Here is a 6163-nt window from a genome sequence, read left to right as displayed (position 1 = left end):
AGCCCAGGACAGGAAGACATTGTCTTGAGGATCCAACGGCAGACTCAGAATTTTTGGAGTCAGCAGAAATAGACTCACGTAGATTATCAGACCCATCCACTGCCCTTTGCTTAACTCTAGAGCTTGGGTCAGAGCCACAAGCTCCGCTAACTGAGCACTGGTTCCCTGGGGGAGAGATTTTGCTTCCAAAACCTATTCAGCAGTCACCACGGCGTAACCTGCTTTACGCTTTCCGTCCCAAACAAAAGAACTGCCATCAGTAAATATTTCCATGTCAGGATTGTCTAATGGGGTATCCTTTAGATCCTCCAGAGCTGCATAGTTTAAAGTTAGGAATTGAGAACAATCGTGATCAGGTGTTTCATTTTCCTTCTCAGGAGGGAAAGTGGCAGGATTTAAATTTCCACAAACTTTAAGCTTAGTTACTGGTTCTTCTAACAACAATGACTGATACTTAAGAAGCCTACTGTCTGTCATCCAAATATTAACCTTAGAATTTAATATTCCACTCACATCATGAGAAGTCAGTACAGTAAGGTTTCATCCATTAATTGTTTTTAAAGCTTCAGGTGCTAATAAAGCCACTGCCCCAACTACTCTTACGCAGTGGGGCCACCCACGTGAAACTACATCTAATTCTCTGCTTAGATAAGCAATAGGTTGCTGGTGAGGCCCTCGGGGTTGTGTCAAAACTCCCAATGCCACACCTTTTCTTTTAGTGACAAACAAATTAAATTCTGGCCCTGTGGGCAAGCTCAGAGCTGGAGCTTAAAAGCCTTTTGAGTTTCTGGAGACCAAACCAGTTTGTCAGTTTGGGCCTGCTGAGTTTCAGCTATAAGTTTATATAAGGGCCGGGCAAGTTCCCCGTAACCCGGAATCCAAATGTGACAGTATCCTGTGATTCCCAAAAATCCTCTCAGTTGTCTTAAAGTCATAGGTAGGGGATGATTTAGTATAGGTTTAATTCTCTCAGGGCCTATGGCCCTAGTCCCTTCTGATATTCTTAGGCCCAGATATCTAACCGATTGTTGACAAAGCTGAGCCTTTTCTCTTGATGCCTTGTAACCACAGCCTGCCAGAAAGTTTAAGAAATCTTCTGAGGCTCACAAACAAGCTTCCTCTGTCTCATCACAGAGCAAAATATCATCTACATATTGTAACACCACTGCTTCAGAGCTGTTAAAATTTTGTAGATCCCATGACAAACTTTGTCCAAATAAGTGAGGACTGTCATGAAATCCCTGGGGCAAAACTGTCCAGGTTAACTGAGAAGCTGGCTGTGTAGGGTCTTCAAAGGCAAATAGAAATTGACTTTCTTCCACCAAAGGCACTGAATAGAAGGCATCCTTTAAATCAATTACTGAGAAATATTTGGCCCATTCAGGAATTTCAAACAATAGAGTATAAGGATTAGGCACCACGGGGTGTAAAGGAACTACAGCCTCATTTATTATTTGTAAATCTTGAACTAGTCTCCATTTACCATTCGATTTCTTTATACCCAAAATAGGAGTGTTGCAAGGACTGTTACAGGGAATTAATAATCCCTGCTCCTTTAAATTTTCCATGATGGGTTTTAACCCTTCCTTAACTTCAGGTTTCAGTGGATACTGCTTCTTATGTGGATACACATGTGGGTCTTTGAGCTTAACAACTACAGAAATAGCATTTTGTGCTCCACCCAGATTTTCCATCAGCCCATACTCTAGGATTTACATTTTGTTCAACTAAAGGGAGAGAAAGGAAGGGCTCCACATTCATGGAAACAGAGGCATGGACCTTGCTCAGTATATCCCTTCCCAAAAGGGGTGAGGGAGATTCTGGCACGATCAGAAACTCGTGTGAAAACAGCACAGAATCCCAGTTGCAAGATAAAGAATAACTGAAATAATACCTTTGGCTCGTCCAGACAGTCCCATTATGGAAACGGATCGGGAAGAAAGTGGGCCAGGAGCTTCAGTAAGCACAGAATAAGTTGCCCCAGTATCTAAAAGGAAATCGACGGATTGGATCCCCACAGTTATTAATACCCGGGGTTCCTCAGGTGTAATTAGGACGGGAGCTTGTGTGGGAACCCCCAGGCACCTTCAGTCCTGATTGTCTTGAGAGTCTGACCCAGGAGACCTACGCCTCTTGGGGCAGTCTCTCTTCCAGTGTGGTCCTGGGGGGGGGGGGGGGCAGCTTAGATGCCTGAGGGCAATCCCGCTTGAGGTGCCCCTCCTTTCCACAGTAATAGCAAGCCCATCCCTTTTCACCTGGGTCCCTCTGGGCATTTTTCTCAGGCTGTTTAAGAATGTTTTTCATAGCCATGGCGAAGGCTTCCTCCTTTTCCTTTGTCTTTTTTTGCCTTTCTTTCTTGTCCTCATATTCCCTACCATAATAGACTGTCTGAGCCAGTTGTAACAGAGTATCTAAAGACTGATTTGGTCCATTCGCCTGTTTTAATAGCTTACAGCGCATATCTGGAGCCGACTGAGTGAGAAATCTATCCTTTAAGATCACTTTTCCCTCTTCACTTTCAGGATCAATCTCAGTGAATCTGCGAAGGGCTTCTCTCAGTCTATCTAGGAATTTACCAGGAGCTTCCTTCTCCTGTTCTATGTCTGCCAATTTGCCATAGTTTAAAGGCTTAGAACGTGCCTGCCTAAGTCCTTCAAGAATACATCTAACAAAATGACTCTGATCCCATCTTCCTTTAGCTGTGTTGTAGTCCCAGTCTGGTTCTATAGTTGGGGCCGCCTGATTCCCAGTGGGGAGGGCCACTATCTCATTCTCCCTCTTCCCTACTGATTCATTACCAAGCCATTCATCTCCATAAGCAACCGCTTTTCCCAAAACTCAAGTCTTTGACTCAGGAGTCAGCGTTTGTCCCAAGATATACATCACATCCTTCCAAGTGAGGTCATAAAGCAGAATAACACCTTTAAAAGCTCTAATATATTTTTCTGGGTCCTCTAAATAGTCTCCCAGATCCTCCTTGATTCTTTGTATTTCTTGATAAGAAAAAGGCTTATTAACTCTCACAGACTGATTATTTCTCCTGGTGGGTGTTTCATAAAGAGGCAACAGCTTGTGTGGCTGTTCCTCAGTCTCTTTGGCTGCTCTATGCATATGATCCCAGGGATAGATTGGAGAAACCTGTTTTTCCTCTTCTCTTTGTCTCCTGTCCTCCATCTCATCTCTTACTTTGATGGTCTGAGTTTCTACTGAAACCAGAGTAGTCTGAAGTCGTACTGAGACAGGAGTTGTTTGGACCTCCATGTGGGCAGTTTGAATCCCAGTTTGGAGTCCCAGGTACGGGGGAGCTGAAGGTTTCATGCCCAAATCTATACCCTTAGGACATAAGTCTGGCATATTTTGCAGAGATAAAAAGGGCAACACATATGCTACTTCTACCCATTTTCCTTGTTCCTTACAGAACTGGTCTAATTGTAGAACAGTATTATACTTAAGAGACCCTCCAACTGGCCACCATTCGCCGTCCTCCAATGGATACCGTGGCCATGCAGTATCACATAGGAAGACCAGGTGTGTCTTCTTTAAGCCCTGGGGATCAAATCTATCCCAGTTTTTCAGGATACAGTTCAAAGGAGTGAGGCTGGAATTGTTAGCTCCCATCTGTAAGAGAGAAAAAAAGCGATCAGTGCCATTTTTCTACCGGAGGCATCCCTCCCTGCTCTAGATGGGGGTATAAACAGACGTTATACCAAAAGCTTTTCCTTCCTGGTCGGACTTAGTCTGTCCCTTACCGACGCAGGTGCGGTCCACGTCCCTCCCGGTTCCACCACTGAGATGGGGTGGGGATGTACCAGGGGTAGACTTGATAGCATCCCTACTTGACGTCCAGCTCTTCACCTTTAACCTTGCTTGCCTCTGATGTCACCCAGGGTGAATCAGAGTAACCTTCCGGAATGCCTCCCAAGCTAAGACTACTGGGGGAAACATTGAGTCACCTGAGTGCCTGTGCATGACCCTGAGTATTTCCGGACCACAATAAGACCGACATGAATATAAAACTGAGATGTTCTTTCCAAGCATCACCACACCAGTATAACAGCCTCCTCTGATCCACTAAGAGCCGGCATTACCAAAGGAAAAAAAAAAAAAAAAAAAAACCCATCGCAGTCCCAATCTGAGTAACCTTTAACCTCAGAGATGTTCTGGGAGCTAGAGCTCCATCTAGCTTCCGAACTTTCGATTCCTAGCGAGGCTAGGTGCTTTCTTGACTACCAATCCAAGTTTGGGACCTAAGCCACAGTACACAGCAACAGTATAGATCACAAGTCCCTTGAAAGTCTATGATCTGATAGATTAGGTTAGTACTTCTAATTCCCAAGGAGTTATGAAATGGTCAAAGAGACCGAAAAGTTTGACCGAGAAAGGAGAGTTCGGTCCACATGCTTTGCCCATTTCTGGTCGGTTCCTGAAGGAGACATTGAGTGCCCCTTCTTGGCATTGCCATAAGCCGTATGAGATCACCGTGGAACCGCAGAGCAGGGCTCCTTACTTGTTTCACTCAGGGCATGTCATTCATTCACACAAGCATGCTGTAGAGTTAGTAAAGCACAGCATAAAACGTGTCTGCTAAGAGAACAAAAAACTAAAGCTCCAAGCATCCTTACCTTTTCCTGAAGGATCCCAGATGAGCCCCCAAGATGAAAGGTTGTTGTTGAATCACGTGAACACTGGGATTCTTGGCCCCCAGAGGAGAAGAATTCAATCTGGGGCCAGAGACGAGGCTTGATCGCTCAGAGCTTTTGTGTAATAAAGTTTTATTAAAGTATAAAGGAGATAGAGAAAGCTTCTGACATAGCCATCAGAAGGGGGCAGAAAGAGTACCTGCTTGCTAGTGTTAACAACAAAGTTATATAATCCAAAGAATGTCTGGAGGTTGTAAAAACCTCATCAGACCTACTCCCATAATTTACATTTTAAGATAACAGAAGGTTGAATCCAAAGACTGTCCTTAGGCAGGATACATTATTGTTATATAATCCTAAGGAATGTGGAGAAAGAAAAAAAGTTTATCCTTTCTTCCTCCTTGAGAATTCCAGACCCCTCTCTCCTTGGGGACCCCTAGATTTCCTATCAACCTGCCTAGGAAATGACTCTCTCAAGGTCATGGTCAGGTAATGATGTTCCTGTAAATCTCTACCAGATGAATGTTATTCTCTGTCTTGACAAGAAAGGGAAGTCTTAAGTCACAGTTTTCACCCAGCAATATCCCAGTCGTGGTTAAGAGGAATAAGATCTCAGTTGGCAGCTCCTTCAGGGCCACTTCGCACATTCTGCACAGCTATCATGCCTGACGGATCCAGGTGCCCTACCCAATAGGTCCTCAGTCTCCTCAGACCGTCCAAATGGGGAGATCAGTTCTCAAAGACTGAGACCCAGAAAGATGGCCACTCTTTGTAGGTTGCAGAGACAGGGATGGGGGAGAGATTCGCTGCTCCTCAAGGCCTCGCCAAGGCTAGTGGAGGGCCTTAGTGAGGGCTCTGGAACACTACAGGTTGTAGTCTCCAGTCTGTTCCCTGGGCCCTCCAGCTCACTCACTGGCCCAAGGTTGGGTGATCTCCAGGCCCTCCAGAAGAATGCCTGAATCTGCCTCTTTTCTCACTTTCCATCTGATGACCACCACACCACCCTTGACTTAATCACTTCCCCAATGGTCCCTCATTGACAGTAACTGGGGGCAGGGCCCACTGTGGTGCTGATCAATAGCTGAGCAGGACAACGAATGGTCACTCACTGACAATTGGCTGCTTGTGGATGGGGCTCTCTGAGGCACCAAGCAATGGTTCAGCAAGACCTGTTGCCTAGTAACAAGGTGGCAAGAAATGAGGCAAAGCAATGGCTTTCTTCTGAGGACTGTGCTCATGCTGCTCTGTTACATTGTGAAGAGAATAAGAATTACTTTGAGGTTAAAGTCTGTCAAAGTAGTTTTCAAGGTGGGCTGGCCTTCACATTCTTGTTGGCTTTGAAACATTAGCTATACTATATGCTGAGCATGTGGTCAAGTGACAGTTGTTGGAGAGGCTTAGAGATAATCACTGGTGACAGGTATGCCTGGGAATACAATGAAAAGAATGATGAGCAAAAGTTAAATAAGTGTGTGAAACCAGAATCTGAGGTTGGAAAGGAGTTAATCAAAAAGATTCCAGCA

General features: G+C 44.9%; 1 long non-coding RNA gene across 1 annotated transcript; it reads right to left on the bottom strand.

The window, feature by feature from the left end:
* Window positions 1-3387: 3387 nt before the first annotated feature.
* On the bottom strand, window positions 3388-5110 carry LOC147341119 (uncharacterized). Its single transcript, XR_015159480.1, has 2 exons — window positions 4623-5110; window positions 3388-3618 (listed from the first exon to the last, which is right to left on the bottom strand). It is a non-coding gene; the product is annotated as an uncharacterized LOC147341119 (long non-coding RNA).
* Between the last annotated feature and the right edge of the window lie 1053 nt (window positions 5111-6163).

This window comes from Bos grunniens, chromosome X (assembly GCF_055505025.1).
Source record: "Bos grunniens cultivar Pamir isolate PY7600 chromosome X, Bosgru_T2T1.0, whole genome shotgun sequence".
Lineage (NCBI taxonomy): Eukaryota > Metazoa > Chordata > Mammalia > Artiodactyla > Bovidae > Bos > Bos grunniens.
Note: the sequence above shows the minus strand (reverse complement) of the source record. Positions and strands in the feature narration are given on the sequence as shown.